The sequence below is a fragment of the Ursus arctos genome, chromosome X (assembly GCF_023065955.2).
Source record: "Ursus arctos isolate Adak ecotype North America chromosome X, UrsArc2.0, whole genome shotgun sequence".
Classification (NCBI taxonomy): Eukaryota; Metazoa; Chordata; class Mammalia; order Carnivora; family Ursidae; genus Ursus; species Ursus arctos.
The window spans coordinates 50,263,655-50,287,884 of NC_079873.1; positions in this window are offsets into that span (position 1 = coordinate 50,263,655).

Here is a 24,230-nt window from a genome sequence, read left to right on the forward strand (position 1 = left end):
CCCATAGCTTCCATCTTCACGACAGAAGTTGTGAGTTGAGACATGGGGTCTCAACAGTGTTCTTATATAGAGTTAAGCAAAGCGCTTTCGGCTGATGTATTCACACAGACGTTTGCACATGCTTTCATTTTCAGGACAGAATCCTGTGAGATGCAAGATGCTTTCTCTCTGGTGTTCTTTCTTCGACTTCAGTCTAGGGCACTTTCCTTATGTTTTCTTATACCTCTGGCAAACGCTTTCATCTTCCCGACCAAAGACGTGACCTGAAAGACGGCTTCGCTACCATGTTCAGTCTTAAAGATTGGTTCATGGCCCTTTCCTTATGCTTCCATTCACAATGTGAAACAGGCTTTCATCATCAAGACAGACGATGCGATTTGGACGACACTTTGCATACCCTGTTCCTACTGAGAGTTACGTCTATTTCAGTTTCCTCAAGGTTCAATGCACTTGTTTGGAACCGCTTGTATATTCATGGGTCACGATTTGAGAATGATGTTGCTCTTCTATCAAAATCTTGGTTCTCTCCATTACTTAGAATTAACCTCTCCTTATGTTTTCTCTCACACTTTTGCAATTACTTCCATCTTCCGTCCCGAAGCTGTGATTTGGAAGACCTTTCAAAAGGGTGTTCTTCTTTAAGCATACAGCACGTTCCTTAGGTTTACATACACACTACTGAGAATTATACCATCTTTTTGAAGGTAGATGTGATTTGGAACTTTGTCTCTAGATGGTGCTCTTTCTTCCTCTTAAGGTTAAGGCACTTCTCTTTCCGTTCAACACTGATATTTGAAAAAGCTTCTCCCTTCATGGATCAGGATGTTTTAAGTGGCCTTCTCTCTACAGAGCCTTGGTGCTCATAGTTTAGTAAATGGCACATCTTTACACGTTCCTTCACCCTATAGCACATGCGTTCATCTGCATGAGAGAAAATGTGATTTTCAGATGCTTTTCGATGGAGATCTTTCCTAAGGTTAAGCGCACCATAAATTCCTTATGCTGAGACATGCTCTTCTAAGAATGCTTCCAACTTCATGAAAGAAGACATGTCTTGAAGGATGGATTCGGTACACTACTTTCTTGAAGCTACGTCTCTGCCCCTTTCCTTGTGCTTTCAGCACAACTTGCACATGTTTCCATCTTCATGACAGAAGTTGTGGGTTGTAACATGCTATCTATGCAGTATTCTCACCTACTATTAAGTGGAGGGCACTTTCCCTAAGGTTCAGCGCACAAGGAAGAAAACCCAGGTTGATTCATTCTTCAGGAGGTGGGATCTGTATTGTAGGCTCTCTGTACAGATTCGGTTGTCAGAATTTAGGAGACGGCACTTTCGTTTCAGGCTCCCCAGCACTCTTCCCATAGCTTCCATCTTCACGACAGAAGTTGTGAGTTGAGACATGGTGTCGCAACAGTGTTCTCCTATAGAGTTATGCAAAGCGCTTTCTGTTGTGTTCACACAGACTTTTGCACATGCTTCCGTTTTCAGGACAGAATCCTGTGAGATGCAAGATGCTTTCACTCTGGTGTTGTTTCTTTGAGTTCAGTCTATGGCACTTTCCTTATGTTTTCTTAAGCCTCTGGCAAACGCTTTCATCTTCACGACCAACGACGTGACCTGAAAGACGGCTTCGCTAAAATGTTCTGTCTTAAAGATTGGTTCATGGCCCTTTCCTTATGCTTCCATTCACAATGTGAAACAGGCTTTCATCGTCAAGACAGACGATGCGATTTGGACGACACTTTGCATACCCTGTTCCTACTGAGAGTTACGTCTATTTCAGTTTCCTCAAGGTTCAATGCACTTGTTTGGAACCGCGTGTATATTCATGGGTCACGATGTGAGAATGATGTTGCTCTTCTATCAAAAGTCTTGGTTCTCTCCATTACTTAGAATTAACCTCTCCTTATGTTTTCTCTCACACTTCTGCAATTACTTCCATGTTCCGTCCCGAAGCTGTGAGTTGGAAGACCTTTCAAAAGGGTGTTCTTCTTTAAGCATACAGCACGTTCCTTAGGTTTACATACACACTACTGAGAATTATACCATCTTTTTGAAGGTAGATGTGATTTTGAACTTTGTCTCTAGATGGTGCTCTTTCTTCCTCTTAAGGTTAAGGCACTTCTCTTTCCGTTCAACACTGATATTTGAAAAAGCTTCTCCCTTCATGGATCAGGATGTTTTAAGTGGCCTTCTCTCTACAGAGCCTTGGTGCTCATAGTTTAGTAAATGGCACATCTTTACACGTTCCTTCACCCTATAGCCCATGCGTTCATCTGCATGAGAGAAAATGTGAGTTTCAGATGCTTTTCGATGGAGATCTTTCCTAAGGTTAAGCGCACCATAAATTCCTTATGCTGAGACATGCTCTTCTAAGAATGCTTCCAACTATATGGAAGAAGACGTGTCTTGAAGGATGGATTCGGTACACTACTTTCTTGAAGCTACGTCTCTGCCCCTTTCCTTGTGGTTTCAGCACAACCTTGCACATGTTTCCATCTTCATGACAGAAGTTGTGGGTTGTAACATGCTATCTATGCAGTGTTCTCACCTACTATTAAGTGGAGGGCACTTTCCCTAAGGTTCAGTGCACAAGGAAGAAAACCCAGGTTGATTCATTCTTCAGGAGGTGGGTTCTGTATTGTAGGCTCTCTGTACAGATTCGGTTGTCAGAATTTAGGAGACGGCACTTTCGTTTCAGGCTCCCCAGCACTCTTCCCATAGCTTCCATCTTCACGACAGAAGTTGTGAGTTGAGACATGGTGTCGCAACAGTGTTCTCCTATACAGTTATGCAAAGCGCTTTCTGTTGATGTGTTCACACAGACTTTTGCACATGCTTCCGTTTTCAGGACAGAATCCTGTGAGATGCAAGATGCTTTCACTCTGGTGTTGTTTCTTTGAGTTCAGTCTATGGCACTTTCCTTATGTTTTCTTATGCCTCTGGCAAACGCTTTCATCTTCACGACCAAAGACGTGACCTGAAAGGCAGCTTCTCTACAATGTTCTGTCTTAAAGATTGGTTCATGGCCCTTTCCTTATGCTTCCATTCACAATGTGAAACAGGCTTTCATCATCAAGACAGACGATGCGATTTGGAAGACACTTTGCATACCCTGTTCTTACTGAGTGTTACGTCTATTTCAGTTTCCTTAAGGTTCAATGCACTTGTTTGGAACCGCGTGTATATTCATGGGTCACGATGTTAGAATGATGTTGCTCTTCTTTCAAAAGTCTTGGTCCTCTCCATTACTTAGATTCAACCTCTCCTTATGTTTTCTCTCACACTTCTGCAATTACTTCCATCTTCTGTCCCGAAGCTGTGAGTTGGAAGACCTTTCAAAAGGGTGTTCTTCTTTAAGCATACAGCACGTTCCTTAGGTTTGCATACACACTACTGGGAATTACACCATCTTCTTGAAGGTAGATGTGATTTGGAAGATTGTCTCTGGATGGTGCTCTTTCTTCCTCTTAAGCGTAAGGCACTTCTCTTTCCCTTCAACACTGATATTTGAAAAAGCTTCTCTCTTCATGCATCAGGATGTTTGAAGTGGCATTCTCTCTACAGAGGCTTGGTGCTCATAATTTAGTAAACGGCACATCTTTACACGTTCCCTCACCCTGTAGCCCATGCCTCCATCTGCATGAGAGAAGATGTGAGTTTCAGATGCTTTTCGACGGAGGTCTTTCCTAAGGTTAAGTGCACCATAAAAGCCTTATGCTGAGACACGCTCTTCTAAGAATGCTTCCAACTTCATGAAAGAAGACATGTCTTGAAGGATGGATTCGGTACACTACTTTCTTGAAGCTACGTCTCTGCCCCTTTCCTTGTGCTTTCAGCACAACGTTGCACATGTTTCCATCTTCATGACAGAAGTTGTGGGTTGTGACATGCTATCTATGCAGTATTCTCACCTACTATTAAGTGGAGGGCACTTTCCCTAAGGTTCAGCGCACAAGGAAGAAAACCCAGGTTGATTCATTCTTCAGGAGGTGGGTTCTGTATTGTAGGCTCTCTGTACAGATTCGGTTGTCAGAATTTAGGAGACGGCACTTTCGTTTCAGGCTCCCCAGCACTCTTCCCATAGCTTCCATCTTCACGACAGAAGTTGTGAGTTGAGACATGGTGTCGCAACAGTGTTCTCCTATACAGTTATGCAAAGCGCTTTCTGTTGTGTTCACACAGACTTTTGCACATGCTTCCGTTTTCAGGACAGAATCCTGTGAGATGCAAGATGCTTTCACTCTGGTGTTGTTTCTTTGAGTTCAGTCTATGGCACTTTCCTTATGTTTTCTTAAGCCTCTGGCAAACGCTTTCATCTTCACGACCAAAGACGTGACCTGAAAGACGGCTTCGCTAAAATGTTCTGTCTTAAAGATTGGTTCATGGCCCTTTCCTTATGCTTCCATTCACAATGTGAAACAGGCTTTCATCGTCAAGACAGACGATGCGATTTGGACGACACTTTGCATACCCTGTTCTTACTGAGAGTTACGTCTATTTCAGTTTCCTCAAGGTTCAATGCACTTGTTTGGAACCGCGTGTATATTCATGGGTCACGATGTGAGAATGATGTTGCTCTTCTATCAAAAGTCTTGGTTCTCTCCATTACTTAGAATTAACCTCTCCTTATGTTTTCTCTCACACTTCTGCAATTACTTCCATCTTCCGTCCCGAAGCTGTGAGTTGGAAGACCTTTCAAAAGGGTGTTCTTCTTTAAGCATACAGCACGTTCCTTAGGTTTACATACACACTACTGAGAATTATACCATCTTTTTGAAGGTAGATGTGATTTTGAACTTTGTCTCTAGATGGTGCTCTTTCTTCCTCTTAAGGTTAAGGCACTTCTCTTTCCGTTCAACACTGATATTTGAAAAAGCTTCTCCCTTCATGGATCAGGATGTTTTAAGTGGCCTTCTCTCTACAGAGCCTTGGTGCTCATAGTTTAGTAAATGGCACATCTTTACACGTTCCTTCACCCTATAGCCCATGCGTTCATCTGCATGAGAGAAAATGTGAGTTTCAGATGCTTTTCGATGGAGATCTTTCCTAAGGTTAAGCGCACCATAAATTCCTTATGCTGAGACATGCTCTTCTAAGAATGCTTCCAACTATATGGAAGAAGACGTGTCTTGAAGGATGGATTCGGTACACTACTTTCTTGAAGCTACGTCTCTGCCCCTTTCCTTGTGGTTTCAGCACAACCTTGCACATGTTTCCATCTTCATGACAGAAGTTGTGGGTTGTAACATGCTATCTATGCAGTGTTCTCACCTACTATTAAGTGGAGGGCACTTTCCCTAAGGTTCAGTGCACAAGGAAGAAAACCCAGGTTGATTCATTCTTCAGGAGGTGGGTTCTGTATTGTAGGCTCTCTGTACAGATTCGGTTGTCAGAATTTAGGAGACGGCACTTTCGTTTCAGGCTCCCCAGCACTCTTCCCATAGCTTCCATCTTCACGACAGAAGTTGTGAGTTGAGACATGGTGTCGCAACAGTGTTCTCCTATACAGTTATGCAAAGCGCTTTCTGTTGATGTGTTCACACAGACTTTTGCACATGCTTCCGTTTTCAGGACAGAATCCTGTGAGATGCAAGATGCTTTCACTCTGGTGTTGTTTCTTTGAGTTCAGTCTATGGCACTTTCCTTATGTTTTCTTATGCCTCTGGCAAACGCTTTCATCTTCACGACCAAAGACGTGACCTGAAAGGCAGCTTCTCTACAATGTTCTGTCTTAAAGATTGGTTCATGGCCCTTTCCTTATGCTTCCATTCACAATGTGAAACAGGCTTTCATCATCAAGACAGACGATGCGATTTGGAAGACACTTTGCATACCCTGTTCTTACTGAGTGTTACGTCTATTTCAGTTTCCTTAAGGTTCAATGCACTTGTTTGGAACCGCGTGTATATTCATGGGTCACGATGTTAGAATGATGTTGCTCTTCTTTCAAAAGTCTTGGTCCTCTCCATTACTTAGATTCAACCTCTCCTTATGTTTTCTCTCACACTTCTGCAATTACTTCCATCTTCTGTCCCGAAGCTGTGAGTTGGAAGACCTTTCAAAAGGGTGTTCTTCTTTAAGCATACAGCACGTTCCTTAGGTTTGCATACACACTACTGGGAATTACACCATCTTCTTGAAGGTAGATGTGATTTGGAAGATTGTCTCTGGATGGTGCTCTTTCTTCCTCTTAAGCGTAAGGCACTTCTCTTTCCCTTCAACACTGATATTTGAAAAAGCTTCTCTCTTCATGCATCAGGATGTTTGAAGTGGCATTCTCTCTACAGAGGCTTGGTGCTCATAATTTAGTAAACGGCACATCTTTACACGTTCCCTCACCCTGTAGCCCATGCCTCCATCTGCATGAGAGAAGATGTGAGTTTCAGATGCTTTTCGACGGAGGTCTTTCCTAAGGTTAAGTGCACCATAAAAGCCTTATGCTGAGACACGCTCTTCTAAGAATGCTTCCAACTTCATGAAAGAAGACATGTCTTGAAGGATGGATTCGGTACACTACTTTCTTGAAGCTACGTCTCTGCCCCTTTCCTTGTGCTTTCAGCACAACGTTGCACATGTTTCCATCTTCATGACAGAAGTTGTGGGTTGTGACATGCTATCTATGCAGTATTCTCACCTACTATTAAGTGGAGGGCACTTTCCCTAAGGTTCAGCGCACAAGGAAGAAAACCCAGGTTGATTCATTCTTCAGGAGGTGGGTTCTGTATTGTAGGCTCTCTGTACAGATTCGGTTGTCAGAATTTAGGAGACGGCACTTTCGTTTCAGGCTCCCCAGCACTCTTCCCATAGCTTCCATCTTCACGACAGAAGTTGTGAGTTGAGACATGGTGTCGCAACAGTGTTCTCCTATACAGTTATGCAAAGCGCTTTCTGTTGTGTTCACACAGACTTTTGCACATGCTTCCGTTTTCAGGACAGAATCCTGTGAGATGCAAGATGCTTTCACTCTGGTGTTGTTTCTTTGAGTTCAGTCTATGGCACTTTCCTTATGTTTTCTTAAGCCTCTGGCAAACGCTTTCATCTTCACGACCAAAGACGTGACCTGAAAGACGGCTTCGCTAAAATGTTCTGTCTTAAAGATTGGTTCATGGCCCTTTCCTTATGCTTCCATTCACAATGTGAAACAGGCTTTCATCGTCAAGACAGACGATGCGATTTGGACGACACTTTGCATACCCTGTTCTTACTGAGAGTTACGTCTATTTCAGTTTCCTCAAGGTTCAATGCACTTGTTTGGAACCGCGTGTATATTCATGGGTCACGATGTGAGAATGATGTTGCTCTTCTATCAAAAGTCTTGGTTCTCTCCATTACTTAGAATTAACCTCTCCTTATGTTTTCTCTCACACTTCTGCAATTACTTCCATCTTCCGTCCCGAAGCTGTGAGTTGGAAGACCTTTCAAAAGGGTGTTCTTCTTTAAGCATACAGCACGTTCCTTAGGTTTACATACACACTACTGAGAATTATACCATCTTTTTGAAGGTAGATGTGATTTGGAACTTTGTCTCTAGATGGTGCTCTTTCTTCCTCTTAAGGTTAAGGCACTTCTCTTTCCGTTCAACACTGATATTTGAAAAAGCTTCTCCCTTCATGGATCAGGATGTTTTAAGTGGCCTTCTCTCTACAGAGCCTTGGTGCTCATAGTTTAGTAAATGGCACATCTTTACACGTTCCTTCACCCTATAGCCCATGCGTTCATCTGCATGAGAGAAAATGTGAGTTTCAGATGCTTTTCGATGGAGATCTTTCCTAAGGTTAAGCGCACCATAAATTCCTTATGCTGAGACATGCTCTTCTAAGAATGCTTCCAACTATATGGAAGAAGACGTGTCTTGAAGGATGGATTCGGTACACTACTTTCTTGAAGCTACGTCTCTGCCCCTTTCCTTGTGCTTTCAGCACAACCTTGCACATGTTTCCATCTTCATGACAGAAGTTGTGGGTTGTAACATGCTATCTATGCAGTGTTCTCACCTACTATTAAGTGGAGGGCACTTTCCCTAAGGTTCAGCGCACAAGGAAGAAAACCCAGGTTGATTTATTCTTCAGGAGGTGGGTTCTGTATTGTAGGCTCTCTGTACAGATTCGGTTGTCAGAATTTAGGAGACGGCACTTTCGTTTCAGGCTCCCCAGCACTCTTCCCATAGCTTCCATCTTCACGACAGAAGTTGTGAGTTGAGACATGGTGTCGCAACAGTGTTCTCCTATAGAGTTATGCAAAGCGCTTTCTGTTGATGTGTTCACACAGACTTTGGCACATGCTTCCGTTTTCAGGACAGAATCCTGTGAGATGCAAGATGCTTTCACTCTGGTGTTGTTTCTTTGAGTTCAGTCTATGGCACTTTCCTTATGTTTTCTTATGCCTCTGGCAAACGCTTTCATCTTCACGACCAAAGACGTGACCTGAAAGGCAGCTTGTCTACAATGTTCTGTCTTAAAGATTGGTTCATGGCCCTTTCCTTATGCTTCCATTCACAATGTGAAACAGGCTTTCATCATCAAGACAGACGATGCGATTTGGACGACACTTTGCATACCCTGTTCTTACTGAGAGTTACGTCTATTTCAGTTTCCTGAAGGTTCAATGCACTTGTTTGGAACCGCGTGTATATTCATGGGTCACGATGTTAGAATGATGTTGCTCTTCTCTCAAAAGGCTTGGTTCTCTCCATTACTTAGATTCAACCTCTCCTTATGTTTTCTCTCACACTTCTGCAATTACTTCCATCTTCTGTCCCGAAGCTGTGAGTTGGAAGACCTTTCAAAAGGGTGTTCTTCTTTAAGCATACAGCACCTTCCTTAGGTTTGCATACACACTACTGGGAATTACACCATCTTCTTAAAGGTAGATGTGATTTGGAAGGTTGTCTCTAGATGGTGCTCTTTCTTCCTCTTAAGCGTAAGGCAGTTCTCTTTCCGTTCAACACTGATATTTGAAAAAGCTTCTCTCTTCATGCATCAGCATGTTTGAAGTGGCATTCTCTCTACAGAGGCTTGGTGCTCATACTTTAGTAAATGGCACATCTTTACACGTTCCTTCACCCTGTAACCCATGCCTCCGTCTGCATGAGAGAAGATGTGAGTTTCAGATGCTTTTCGATGAAGGACATTCCTACGGTTAAGTGCACCATAAATTCCTATTGCTCAGACACGAAATTCTAAGAATGCTTCCAACTTCATGAAAGAAGGCGTGTCTTGAAGGATGGATTCGGTACACTACTTTCTTGAAGCTACGTCTCCGCCACTTTCCTTATGCCTTCAGCACAACGTTGCAAACGTTTCCGTCTTCATGACAGAAGTTGTGGATTGTAAGATGCTATCTGTCTAATGTTCTCACCTAGTATTCAGTGAATGGCATGATCCTTAAGGTTCAGCGCTCAAGGAAGAAAACCCAGGTTGATTCATTTCTTAGGAGGTGGGTTTCGTATTGTATGCTCTCTGTACAGATTCCGTTTTCAGAATTTAGGAGACGGCACTTTCGTTTCAGGCTCCCCCGCACTCTTCCCATAGCTTCCATCTTCACGACAGAAGTTGTGAGTTGAGACATGGTGTCTCAACAGTGTTCTTCTATAGAGTTAAGCAAAGCACTTTCGGCTGATGTATTCACACAGACGTTTGCACATGCTTTCATTTTCAGGACAGAATCCTGTGAGATGCAAGATGCTTTCTCTCTGGTGTTCTTTCTTCGACTTCAGTCTAGGGCACTTTCCTTATGTTTTCTTATACCTCTGGCAAACGCTTTCATCTTCCCGACCAAAGACGTGACCTGAAAGACGGCTTCGCTACCATGTTCAGTCTTAAAGATTGGTTCATGGCCCTTTCCTTATGCTTCCATTCACAATGTGAAACAGGCTTTCATCATCAAGACAGACGATGCGATTTGGACGACACTTTGCATACCCTGTTCCTACTGAGAGTTACGTCTATTTCAGTTTCCTCAAGGTTCAATGCACTTGTTTGGAACCGCTTGTATATTCATGGGTCACGATTTGAGAATGATGTTGCTCTTCTATCAAAATCTTGGTTCTCTCCATTACTTAGAATTAACCTCTCCTTATGTTTTCTCTCACACTTTTGCAATTACTTCCATCTTCCGTCCCGAAGCTGTGATTTGGAAGACCTTTCAAAAGGGTGTTCTTCTTTAAGCATACAGCACGTTCCTTAGGTTTACATACACACTACTGAGAATTATACCATCTTTTTGAAGGTAGATGTGATTTTGAACTTTGTCTCTAGATGGTGCTCTTTCTTCCTCTTAAGGTTAAGGCACTTCTCTTTCCGTTCAACACTGATATTTGAAAAAGCTTCTCCCTTCATGGATCAGGATGTTTTAAGTGGCCTTCTCTCTACAGAGCCTTGGTGCTCATAGTTTAGTAAATGGCACATCTTTACACGTTCCTTCACCCTATAGCACATGCGTTCATCTGCATGAGAGAAAATGTGATTTTCAGATGCTTTTCGATGGAGATCTTTCCTAAGGTTAAGCGCACCATAAATTCCTTATGCTGAGACATGCTCTTCTAAGAATGCTTCCAACTTCATGAAAGAAGACATGTCTTGAAGGATGGATTCGGTACACTACTTTCTTGAAGCTACGTCTCTGCCCCTTTCCTTGTGCTTTCAGCACAACGTTGCACATGTTTCCATCTTCATGACAGAAGTTGTGGGTTGTAACATGCTATCTATGCAGTATTCTCACCTACTATTAAGTGGAGGGCACTTTCCCTAAGGTTCAGCGCACAAGGAAGAAAACCCAGGTTGATTCATTCTTCAGGAGGTGGGATCTGTATTGTAGGCTCTCTGTACAGATTCGGTTGTCAGAATTTAGGAGACGGCACTTTCGTTTCAGGCTCCCCAGCACTCTTCCCATAGCTTCCATCTTCACGACAGAAGTTGTGAGTTGAGACATGGTGTCGCAACAGTGTTCTCCTATAGAGTTATGCAAAGCGCTTTCTGTTGTGTTCACACAGACTTTTGCACATGCTTCCGTTTTCAGGACAGAATCCTGTGAGATGCAAGATGCTTTCACTCTGGTGTTGTTTCTTTGAGTTCAGTCTATGGCACTTTCCTTATGTTTTCTTAAGCCTCTGGCAAACGCTTTCATCTTCACGACCAACGACGTGACCTGAAAGACGGCTTCGCTAAAATGTTCTGTCTTAAAGATTGGTTCATGGCCCTTTCCTTATGCTTCCATTCACAATGTGAAACAGGCTTTCATCGTCAAGACAGACGATGCGATTTGGACGACACTTTGCATACCCTGTTCCTACTGAGAGTTACGTCTATTTCAGTTTCCTCAAGGTTCAATGCACTTGTTTGGAACCGCGTGTATATTCATGGGTCACGATGTGAGAATGATGTTGCTCTTCTATCAAAAGTCTTGGTTCTCTCCATTACTTAGAATTAACCTCTCCTTATGTTTTCTCTCACACTTCTCCAATTACTTCCATGTTCCGTCCCGAAGCTGTGAGTTGGAAGACCTTTCAAAAGGGTGTTCTTCTTTAAGCATACAGCACGTTCCTTAGGTTTACATACACACTACTGAGAATTATACCATCTTTTTGAAGGTAGATGTGATTTTGAACTTTGTCTCTAGATGGTGCTCTTTCTTCCTCTTAAGGTTAAGGCACTTCTCTTTCCGTTCAACACTGATATTTGAAAAAGCTTCTCCCTTCATGGATCAGGATGTTTTAAGTGGCCTTCTCTCTACAGAGCCTTGGTGCTCATAGTTTAGTAAATGGCACATCTTTACACGTTCCTTCACCCTATAGCCCATGCGTTCATCTGCATGAGAGAAAATGTGAGTTTCAGATGCTTTTCGATGGAGATCTTTCCTAAGGTTAAGCGCACCATAAATTCCTTATGCTGAGACATGCTCTTCTAAGAATGCTTCCAACTATATGGAAGAAGACGTGTCTTGAAGGATGGATTCGGTACACTACTTTCTTGAAGCTACGTCTCTGCCCCTTTCCTTGTGCTTTCAGCACAACCTTGCACATGTTTCCATCTTCATGACAGAAGTTGTGGGTTGTAACATGCTATCTATGCAGTGTTCTCACCTACTATTAAGTGGAGGGCACTTTCCCTAAGGTTCAGTGCACAAGGAAGAAAACCCAGGTTGATTCATTCTTCAGGAGGTGGGTTCTGTATTGTAGGCTCTCTGTACAGATTCGGTTGTCAGAATTTAGGAGACGGCACTTTCGTTTCAGGCTCCCCAGCACTCTTCCCATAGCTTCCATCTTCACGACAGAAGTTGTGAGTTGAGACATGGTGTCGCAACAGTGTTCTCCTATAGAGTTATGCAAAGCGCTTTCTGTTGATGTGTTCACACAGACTTTTGCACATGCTTCCGTTTTCAGGACAGAATCCTGTGAGATGCAAGATGCTTTCACTCTGGTGTTGTTTCTTTGAGTTCAGTCTATGGCACTTTCCTTATGTTTTCTTAAGCCTCTGGCAAACGCTTTCATCTTCACGACCAAAGACGTGACCTGAAAGACGGCTTCGCTAAAATGTTCTGTCTTAAAGATTGGTTCATGGCCCTTTCCTTATGCTTCCATTCACAATGTGAAACAGGCTTTCATCGTCAAGACAGACGATGCGATTTGGACGACACTTTGCATACCCTGTTCTTACTGAGAGTTACGTCTATTTCAGTTTCCTCAAGGTTCAATGCACTTGTTTGGAACCGCGTGTATATTCATGGGTCACGATGTGAGAATGATGTTGCTCTTCTATCAAAAGTCTTGGTTCTCTCCATTACTTAGAATTAACCTCTCCTTATGTTTTCTCTCACACTTCTGCAATTACTTCCATCTTCCGTCCCGAAGCTGTGAGTTGGAAGACCTTTCAAAAGGGTGTTCTTCTTTAAGCATACAGCACGTTCCTTAGGTTTACATACACACTACTGAGAATTATACCATCTTTTTGAAGGTAGATGTGATTTGGAACTTTGTCTCTAGATGGTGCTCTTTCTTCCTCTTAAGGTTAAGGCACTTCTCTTTCCGTTCAACACTGATATTTGAAAAAGCTTCTCCCTTCATGGATCAGGATGTTTTAAGTGGCCTTCTCTCTACAGAGCCTTGGTGCTCATAGTTTAGTAAATGGCACATCTTTACACGTTCCTTCACCCTATAGCCCATGCGTTCATCTGCATGAGAGAAAATGTGAGTTTCAGATGCTTTTCGATGGAGATCTTTCCTAAGGTTAAGCGCACCATAAATTCCTTATGCTGAGACATGCTCTTCTAAGAATGCTTCCAACTATATGGAAGAAGACGTGTCTTGAAGGATGGATTCGGTACACTACTTTCTTGAAGCTACGTCTCTGCCCCTTTCCTTGTGCTTTCAGCACAACCTTGCACATGTTTCCATCTTCATGACAGAAGTTGTGGGTTGTAACATGCTATCTATGCAGTGTTCTCACCTACTATTAAGTGGAGGGCACTTTCCCTAAGGTTCAGCGCACAAGGAAGAAAACCCAGGTTGATTTATTCTTCAGGAGGTGGGTTCTGTATTGTAGGCTCTCTGTACAGATTCGGTTGTCAGAATTTAGGAGACGGCACTTTCGTTTCAGGCTCCCCAGCACTCTTCCCATAGCTTCCATCTTCACGACAGAAGTTGTGAGTTGAGACATGGTGTCGCAACAGTGTTCTCCTATAGAGTTATGCAAAGCGCTTTCTGTTGATGTGTTCACACAGACTTTGGCACATGCTTCCGTTTTCAGGACAGAATCCTGTGAGATGCAAGATGCTTTCACTCTGGTGTTGTTTCTTTGAGTTCAGTCTATGGCACTTTCCTTATGTTTTCTTATGCCTCTGGCAAACGCTTTCATCTTCACGACCAAAGACGTGACCTGAAAGGCAGCTTGTCTACAATGTTCTGTCTTAAAGATTGGTTCATGGCCCTTTCCTTATGCTTCCATTCACAATGTGAAACAGGCTTTCATCATCAAGACAGACGATGCGATTTGGACGACACTTTGCATACCCTGTTCTTACTGAGAGTTACGTCTATTTCAGTTTCCTGAAGGTTCAATGCACTTGTTTGGAACCGCGTGTATATTCATGGGTCACGATGTTAGAATGATGTTGCTCTTCTCTCAAAAGGCTTGGTTCTCTCCATTACTTAGATTCAACCTCTCCTTATGTTTTCTCTCACACTTCTGCAATTACTTCCATCTTCTGTCCCGAAGCTGTGAGTTGGAAGACCTTTCAAAAGGGTGTTCTTCTTTAAGCATACAGCACCTTCCTTAGGTTTGCATACACACTACTGGGAATTACACCATCTTCTTAAAGGTAGATGTGATTTGGAAGGTTGTCTCTAGATGGTGCTCTTTCTTCCTCTTAAGCGTAAGGCAGTTCTCTTTCCGTTCAACACTGATATTTGAAAAAGCTTCTCTCTTCATGCATCAGCATGTTTGAAGTGGCATTCTCTCTACAGAGGCTTGGTGCTCATACTTTAGTAAATGGCACATCTTTACACGTTCCTTCACCCTGTAACCCATGCCTCCGTCTGCATGAGAGAAGATGTGAGTTTCAGATGCTTTTCGATGAAGGACATTCCTACGGTTAAGTGCACCATAAATTCCTATTGCTCAGACACGAAATTCTAAGAATGCTTCCAACTTCATGAAAGAAGGCGTGTCTTGAAGGATGGATTCGGTACACTACTTTCTTGAAGCTACGTCTCCGCCACTTTCCTTATGCCTTCAGCACAACGTTGCAAACGTTTCCGTCTTCATGACAGAAGTTGTGGATTGTAAGATGCTATCTGTCTAATGTTCTCACCTAGTATTCAGTGAATGGCATGATCCTTAAGGTTCAGCGCTCAAGGAAGAAAACCCAGGTTGATTCATTTCTTAGGAGGTGGGTTTCGTATTGTATGCTCTCTGTACAGATTCCGTTTTCAGAATTTAGGAGACGGCACTTTCGTTTCAGGCTCCCCCGCACTCTTCCCATAGCTTCCATCTTCACGACAGAAGTTGTGAGTTGAGACATGGTGTCTCAACAGTGTTCTTCTATAGAGTTAAGCAAAGCACTTTCGGCTGATGTATTCACACAGACGTTTGCACATGCTTTCATTTTCAGGACAGAATCCTGTGAGATGCAAGATGCTTTCTCTCTGGTGTTCTTTCTTCGACTTCAGTCTAGGGCACTTTCCTTATGTTTTCTTATACCTCTGGCAAACGCTTTCATCTTCCCGACCAAAGACGTGACCTGAAAGACGGCTTCGCTACCATGTTCAGTCTTAAAGATTGGTTCATGGCCCTTTCCTTATGCTTCCATTCACAATGTGAAACAGGCTTTCATCATCAAGACAGACGATGCGATTTGGACGACACTTTGCATACCCTGTTCCTACTGAGAGTTACGTCTATTTCAGTTTCCTCAAGGTTCAATGCACTTGTTTGGAACCGCTTGTATATTCATGGGTCACGATTTGAGAATGATGTTGCTCTTCTATCAAAATCTTGGTTCTCTCCATTACTTAGAATTAACCTCTCCTTATGTTTTCTCTCACACTTTTGCAATTACTTCCATCTTCCGTCCCGAAGCTGTGATTTGGAAGACCTTTCAAAAGGGTGTTCTTCTTTAAGCATACAGCACGTTCCTTAGGTTTACATACACACTACTGAGAATTATACCATCTTTTTGAAGGTAGATGTGATTTGGAACTTTGTCTCTAGATGGTGCTCTTTCTTCCTCTTAAGGTTAAGGCACTTCTCTTTCCGTTCAACACTGATATTTGAAAAAGCTTCTCCCTTCATGGATCAGGATGTTTTAAGTGGCCTTCTCTCTACAGAGCCTTGGTGCTCATAGTTTAGTAAATGGCACATCTTTACACGTTCCTTCACCCTATAGCACATGCGTTCATCTGCATGAGAGAAAATGTGATTTTCAGATGCTTTTCGATGGAGATCTTTCCTAAGGTTAAGCGCACCATAAATTCCTTATGCTGAGACATGCTCTTCTAAGAATGCTTCCAACTTCATGAAAGAAGACATGTCTTGAAGGATGGATTCGGTACACTACTTTCTTGAAGCTACGTCTCTGCCCCTTTCCTTGTGCTTTCAGCACAACGTTGCACATGTTTCCATCTTCATGACAGAAGTTGTGGGTTGTAACATGCTATCTATGCAGTATTCTCACCTACTATTAAGTGGAGGGCACTTTCCCTAAGGTTCAGCGCACAAGGAAGAAAACCCAGGTTGATTCATTCTTCAGGAGGTGGGATCTGTATTGTAGGCTCTCTGTACAGATTCGGTTGTCAGAATTTAGGAGACGGCACTTTCGTTTCAGGCTCCCCAGCACTCTTCCCATAGCTTCCATCTTCACGACAGAAGTTGTGAGTTGAGACATGGTGTCGCAACAGTGTTCTCCTATAGAGTTATGCAAAGCGCTTTCTGTTGTGTTCACACAGACTTTTGCACATGCTTCCGTTTTCAGGACAGAATCCTGTGAGATGCAAGATGCTTTCACTCTGGTGTTGTTTCTTTGAGTTCAGTCTATGGCACTTTCCTTATGTTTTCTTAAGCCTCTGGCAAACGCTTTCATCTTCACGACCAACGACGTGACCTGAAAGACGGCTTCGCTAAAATGTTCTGTCTTAAAGATTGGTTCATGGCCCTTTCCTTATGCTTCCATTCACAATGTGAAACAGGCTTTCATCGTCAAGACAGACGATGCGATTTGGACGACACTTTGCATACCCTGTTCCTACTGAGAGTTACGTCTATTTCAGTTTCCTCAAGGTTCAATGCACTTGTTTGGAACCGCGTGTATATTCATGGGTCACGATGTGAGAATGATGTTGCTCTTCTATCAAAAGTCTTGGTTCTCTCCATTACTTAGAATTAACCTCTCCTTATGTTTTCTCTCACACTTCTCCAATTACTTCCATGTTCCGTCCCGAAGCTGTGAGTTGGAAGACCTTTCAAAAGGGTGTTCTTCTTTAAGCATACAGCACGTTCCTTAGGTTTACATACACACTACTGAGAATTATACCATCTTTTTGAAGGTAGATGTGATTTTGAACTTTGTCTCTAGATGGTGCTCTTTCTTCCTCTTAAGGTTAAGGCACTTCTCTTTCCGTTCAACACTGATATTTGAAAAAGCTTCTCCCTTCATGGATCAGGATGTTTTAAGTGGCCTTCTCTCTACAGAGCCTTGGTGCTCATAGTTTAGTAAATGGCACATCTTTACACGTTCCTTCACCCTATAGCCCATGCGTTCATCTGCATGAGAGAAAATGTGAGTTTCAGATGCTTTTCGATGGAGATCTTTCCTAAGGTTAAGCGCACCATAAATTCCTTATGCTGAGACATGCTCTTCTAAGAATGCTTCCAACTATATGGAAGAAGACGTGTCTTGAAGGATGGATTCGGTACACTACTTTCTTGAAGCTACGTCTCTGCCCCTTTCCTTGTGCTTTCAGCACAACCTTGCACATGTTTCCATCTTCATGACAGAAGTTGTGGGTTGTAACATGCTATCTATGCAGTGTTCTCACCTACTATTAAGTGGAGGGCACTTTCCCTAAGGTTCAGTGCACAAGGAAGAAAACCCAGGTTGATTCATTCTTCAGGAGGTGGGTTCTGTATTGTAGGCTCTCTGTACAGATTCGGTTGTCAGAATTTAGGAGACGGCACTTTCGTTTCAGGCTCCCCAGCACTCTTCCCATAGCTTCCATCTTCACGACAGAAGTTGTGAGTTGAGACATGGTGTCGCAACAGTGTTCTCCTATAGAGTTATGCAAAGCGCTTTCTGTTGATGTGTTCACACAGACTTTTGCACATGCTTCCGTTTTCAGGACAGAATCCTGTGAGATGCAAGATGCTTTCACTCTGGTGTTGTTTCTTTGAGTTCAGTCTATGGCACTTTCCTTATGTTTTCTTATGCCTCTGGCAAACGCTTTCATCTTCACGACCAAAGACGTGACCTGAAAGGCAGCTTCTCTACAATGTTCTGTCTTAAAGATTGGTTCATGGCCCTTTCCTTATGCTTCCATTCACAATGTGAAACAGGCTTTCATCATCAAGACAGACGATGCGATTTGGAAGACACTTTGCATACCCTGTTCTTACTGAGTGTTACGTCTATTTCAGTTTCCTTAAGGTTCAATGCACTTGTTTGGAACCGCGTGTATATTCATGGGTCACGATGTTAGAATGATGTTGCTCTTCTTTCAAAAGTCTTGGTCCTCTCCATTACTTAGATTCAACCTCTCCTTATGTTTTCTCTCACACTTCTGCAATTACTTCCATCTTCTGTCCCGAAGCTGTGAGTTGGAAGACCTTTCAAAAGGGTGTTCTTCTTTAAGCATACAGCACGTTCCTTAGGTTTGCATACACACTACTGGGAATTACACCATCTTCTTGAAGGTAGATGTGATTTGGAAGATTGTCTCTGGATGGTGCTCTTTCTTCCTCTTAAGCGTAAGGCACTTCTCTTTCCCTTCAACACTGATATTTGAAAAAGCTTCTCTCTTCATGCATCAGGATGTTTGAAGTGGCATTCTCTCTACAGAGGCTTGGTGCTCATAATTTAGTAAACGGCACATCTTTACACGTTCCCTCACCCTGTAGCCCATGCCTCCATCTGCATGAGAGAAGATGTGAGTTTCAGATGCTTTTCGACGGAGGTCTTTCCTAAGGTTAAGTGCACCATAAAAGCCTTATGCTGAGACACGCTCTTCTAAGAATGCTTCCAACTTCATGAAAGAAGACATGTCTTGAAGGATGGATTCGGTACACTACTTTCTTGAAGCTACGTCTCTGCCCCTTTCCTTGTGCTTTCAGCACAACGTTGCACATGTTTCCATCTTCATGACAGAAGTTGTGGGTTGTGACATGCTATCTATGCAGTATTCTCACCTACTATTAAGTGGAGGGCACTTTCCCTAAGGTTCAGCGCACAAGGAAGAAAACCCAGGTTGATTCATTCTTCAGGAGGTGGGTTCTGTATTGTAGGCTCTCTGTACAGATTCGGTTGTCAGAATTTAGGAGACGGCACTTTCGTTTCAGGCTCCCCAGCACTCTTCCCATAGCTTCCATCTTCACGACAGAAGTTGTGAGTTGAGACATGGTGTCGCAACAGTGTTCTCCTATAGAGTTATGCAAAGCGCTTTCTGTTGTGTTCACACAGACTTTTGCACATGCTTCCGTTTTCAGGACAGAATCCTGTGAGATGCAAGATGCTTTCACTCTGGTGTTGTTTCTTTGAGTTCAGTCTATGGCACTTTCCTTATGTTTTCTTAAGCCTCTGGCAAACGCTTTCATCTTCACGACCAAAGACGTGACCTGAAAGACGGCTTCGCTAAAATGTTCTGTCTTAAAGATTGGTTCATGGCCCTTTCCTTATGCTTCCATTCACAATGTGAAACAGGCTTTCATCGTCAAGACAGACGATGCGATTTGGACGACACTTTGCATACCCTGTTCTTACTGAGAGTTACGTCTATTTCAGTTTCCTCAAGGTTCAATGCACTTGTTTGGAACCGCGTGTATATTCATGGGTCACGATGTGAGAATGATGTTGCTCTTCTATCAAAAGTCTTGGTTCTCTCCATTACTTAGAATTAACCTCTCCTTATGTTTTCTCTCACACTTCTGCAATTACTTCCATCTTCCGTCCCGAAGCTGTGAGTTGGAAGACCTTTCAAAAGGGTGTTCTTCTTTAAGCATACAGCACGTTCCTTAGGTTTACATACACACTACTGAGAATTATACCATCTTTTTGAAGGTAGATGTGATTTGGAACTTTGTCTCTAGATGGTGCTCTTTCTTCCTCTTAAGGTTAAGGCACTTCTCTTTCCGTTCAACACTGATATTTGAAAAAGCTTCTCCCTTCATGGATCAGGATGTTTTAAGTGGCCTTCTCTCTACAGAGCCTTGGTGCTCATAGTTTAGTAAATGGCACATCTTTACACGTTCCTTCACCCTATAGCCCATGCGTTCATCTGCATGAGAGAAAATGTGAGTTTCAGATGCTTTTCGATGGAGATCTTTCCTAAGGTTAAGCGCACCATAAATTCCTTATGCTGAGACATGCTCTTCTAAGAATGCTTCCAACTATATGGAAGAAGACATGTCTTGAAGGATGGATTCGGTACACTACTTTCTTGAAGCTACGTCTCTGCCCCTTTCCTTGTGCTTTCAGCACAACCTTGCACATGTTTCCATCTTCATGACAGAAGTTGTGGGTTGTAACATGCTATCTATGCAGTGTTCTCACCTACTATTAAGTGGAGGGCACTTTCCCTAAGGTTCAGCGCACAAGGAAGAAAACCCAGGTTGATTTATTCTTCAGGAGGTGGGTTCTGTATTGTAGGCTCTCTGTACAGATTCGGTTGTCAGAATTTAGGAGACGGCACTTTCGTTTCAGGCTCCCCAGCACTCTTCCCATAGCTTCCATCTTCACGACAGAAGTTGTGAGTTGAGACATGGTGTCGCAACAGTGTTCTCCTATAGAGTTATGCAAAGCGCTTTCTGTTGATGTGTTCACACAGACTTTGGCACATGCTTCCGTTTTCAGGACAGAATCCTGTGAGATGCAAGATGCTTTCACTCTGGTGTTGTTTCTTTGAGTTCAGTCTATGGCACTTTCCTTATGTTTTCTTATGCCTCTGGCAAACGCTTTCATCTTCACGACCAAAGACGTGACCTGAAAGGCAGCTTGTCTACAATGTTCTGTCTTAAAGATTGGTTCATGGCCCTTTCCTTATGCTTCCATTCACAATGTGAAACAGGCTTTCATCATCAAGACAGACGATGCGATTTGGACGACACTTTGCATACCCTGTTCTTACTGAGAGTTACGTCTATTTCAGTTTCCTGAAGGTTCAATGCACTTGTTTGGAACCGCGTGTATATTCATGGGTCACGATGTTAGAATGATGTTGCTCTTCTCTCAAAAGGCTTGGTTCTCTCCATTACTTAGATTCAACCTCTCCTTATGTTTTCTCTCACACTTCTGCAATTACTTCCATCTTCTGTCCCGAAGCTGTGAGTTGGAAGACCTTTCAAAAGGGTGTTCTTCTTTAAGCATACAGCACCTTCCTTAGGTTTGCATACACACTACTGGGAATTACACCATCTTCTTAAAGGTAGATGTGATTTGGAAGGTTGTCTCTAGATGGTGCTCTTTCTTCCTCTTAAGCGTAAGGCAGTTCTCTTTCCGTTCAACACTGATATTTGAAAAAGCTTCTCTCTTCATGCATCAGCATGTTTGAAGTGGCATTCTCTCTACAGAGGCTTGGTGCTCATACTTTAGTAAATGGCACATCTTTACACGTTCCTTCACCCTGTAACCCATGCCTCCGTCTGCATGAGAGAAGATGTGAGTTTCAGATGCTTTTCGATGAAGGACATTCCTACGGTTAAGTGCACCATAAATTCCTATTGCTCAGACACGAAATTCTAAGAATGCTTCCAACTTCATGAAAGAAGGCGTGTCTTGAAGGATGGATTCGGTACACTACTTTCTTGAAGCTACGTCTCCGCCACTTTCCTTATGCCTTCAGCACAACGTTGCAAACGTTTCCGTCTTCATGACAGAAGTTGTGGATTGTAAGATGCTATCTGTCTAATGTTCTCACCTAGTATTCAGTGAATGGCATGATCCTTAAGGTTCAGCGCTCAAGGAAGAAAACCCAGGTTGATTCATTTCTTAGGAGGTGGGTTTCGTATTGTATGCTCTCTGTACAGATTCCGTTTTCAGAATTTAGGAGACGGCACTTTCGTTTCAGGCTCCCCCGCACTCTTCCCATAGCTTCCATCTTCACGACAGAAGTTGTGAGTTGAGACATGGGGTCTCAACAGTGTTCTTCTATAGAGTTAAGCAAAGCACTTTCGGCTGATGTATTCACACAGACGTTTGCACATGCTTTCATTTTCAGGACAGAATCCTGTGAGATGCAAGATGCTTTCTCTCTGGTGTTCTTTCTTCGACTTCAGTCTAGGGCACTTTCCTTATGTTTTCTTATACCTCTGGCAAACGCTTTCATCTTCCCGACCAAAGACGTGACCTGAAAGACGGCTTCGCTACCATGTTCAGTCTTAAAGATTGGTTCATGGCCCTTTCCTTATGCTTCCATTCACAATGTGAAACAGGCTTTCATCATCAAGACAGACGATGCGATTTGGACGACACTTTGCATACCCTGTTCCTACTGAGAGTTACGTCTATTTCAGTTTCCTCAAGGTTCAATGCACTTGTTTGGAACCGCTTGTATATTCATGGGTCACGATTTGAGAATGATGTTGCTCTTCTATCAAAATCTTGGTTCTCTCCATTACTTAGAATTAACCTCTCCTTATGTTTTCTCTCACACTTTTGCAATTACTTCCATCTTCCGTCCCGAAGCTGTGATTTGGAAGACCTTTCAAAAGGGTGTTCTTCTTTAAGCATACAGCACGTTCCTTAGGTTTACATACACACTACTGAGAATTATACCATCTTTTTGAAGGTAGATGTGATTTGGAACTTTGTCTCTAGATGGTGCTCTTTCTTCCTCTTAAGGTTAAGGCACTTCTCTTTCCGTTCAACACTGATATTTGAAAAAGCTTCTCCTTTCATGGATCAGGATGTTTTAAGTGGCCTTCTCTCTACAGAGTCTTGGTGCTCATAGTTTAGTAAATGGCACATCTTTACACGTTCCTTCACCCTATAGCCCATGCGTTCATCTGCATGAGAGAAAATGTGATTTTCAGATGCTTTTCGATGGAGATCTTTCCTAAGGTTAAGCGCACCATAAATTCCTTATGCTGAGACATGCTCTTCTAAGAATGCTTCCAACTATATGGAAGAAGACGTGTCTTGAAGGATGGATTCGGTACACTACTTTCTTGAAGCTACGTCTCTGCCCCTTTCCTTGTGCTTTCAGCACAACCTTGCACATGTTTCCATCTTCATGACAGAAGTTGTGGGTTGTAACATGCTATCTATGCAGTGTTCTCACCTACTATTAAGTGGAGGGCACTTTCCCTAAGGTTCAGTGCACAAGGAAGAAAACCCAGGTTGATTCATTCTTCAGGAGGTGGGTTCTGTATTGTAGGCTCTCTGTACAGATTCGGTTGTCAGAATTTAGGAGACGGCACTTTCGTTTCAGGCTCCCCAGCACTCTTCCCATAGCTTCCATCTTCACGACAGAAGTTGTGAGTTGAGACATGGTGTCGCAACAGTGTTCTCCTATAGAGTTATGCAAAGCGCTTTCTGTTGATGTGTTCACACAGACTTTTGCACATGCTTCCGTTTTCAGGACAGAATCCTGTGAGATGCAAGATGCTTTCACTCTGGTGTTGTTTCTTTGAGTTCAGTCTATGGCACTTTCCTTATGTTTTCTTATGCCTCTGGCAAACGCTTTCATCTTCACGACCAAAGACGTGACCTGAAAGGCAGCTTCTCTACAATGTTCTGTCTTAAAGATTGGTTCATGGCCCTTTCCTTATGCTTCCATTCACAATGTGAAACAGGCTTTCATCATCAAGACAGACGATGCGATTTGGAAGACACTTTGCATACGCTGTTCTTACTGAGAGTTACGTCTATTTCAGTTTCCTTAAGGTTCAATGCACTTGTTTGGAACCGCGTGTATATTCATGGGTCACGATGTTAGAATGATGTTGCTCTTCTTTCAAAAGTCTTGGTCCTCTCCATTACTTAGATTCAACCTCTCCTTATGTTTTCTCTCACACTTCTGCAATTACTTCCATCTTCTGTCCCGAAGCTGTGAGTTGGAAGACCTTTCAAAAGGGTGTTCTTCTTTAAGCATACAGCACGTTCCTTAGGTTTGCATACACACTACTGGGAATTACACCATCTTCTTGAAGGTAGATGTGATTTGGAAGATTGTCTCTGGATGGTGCTCTTTCTTCCTCTTAAGCGTAAGGCACTTCTCTTTCCCTTCAACACTGATATTCGAAAAAGCTTCTCTCTTCATGCATCAGGATGTTTGAAGTGGCATTCTCTCTACAGAGGCTTGGTGCTCATAATTTAGTAAACGGCACATCTTTACACGTTCCCTCACCCTGTAGCCCATGCCTCCATCTGCATGAGAGAAGATGTGAGTTTCAGATGCTTTTCGACGGAGGTCTTTCCTAAGGTTAAGTGCACCATAAAAGCCTTATGCTGAGACATGCTCTTCTAAGAATGCTTCCAACTTCATGAAAGAAGACATGTCTTGAAGGATGGATTCGGTACACTACTT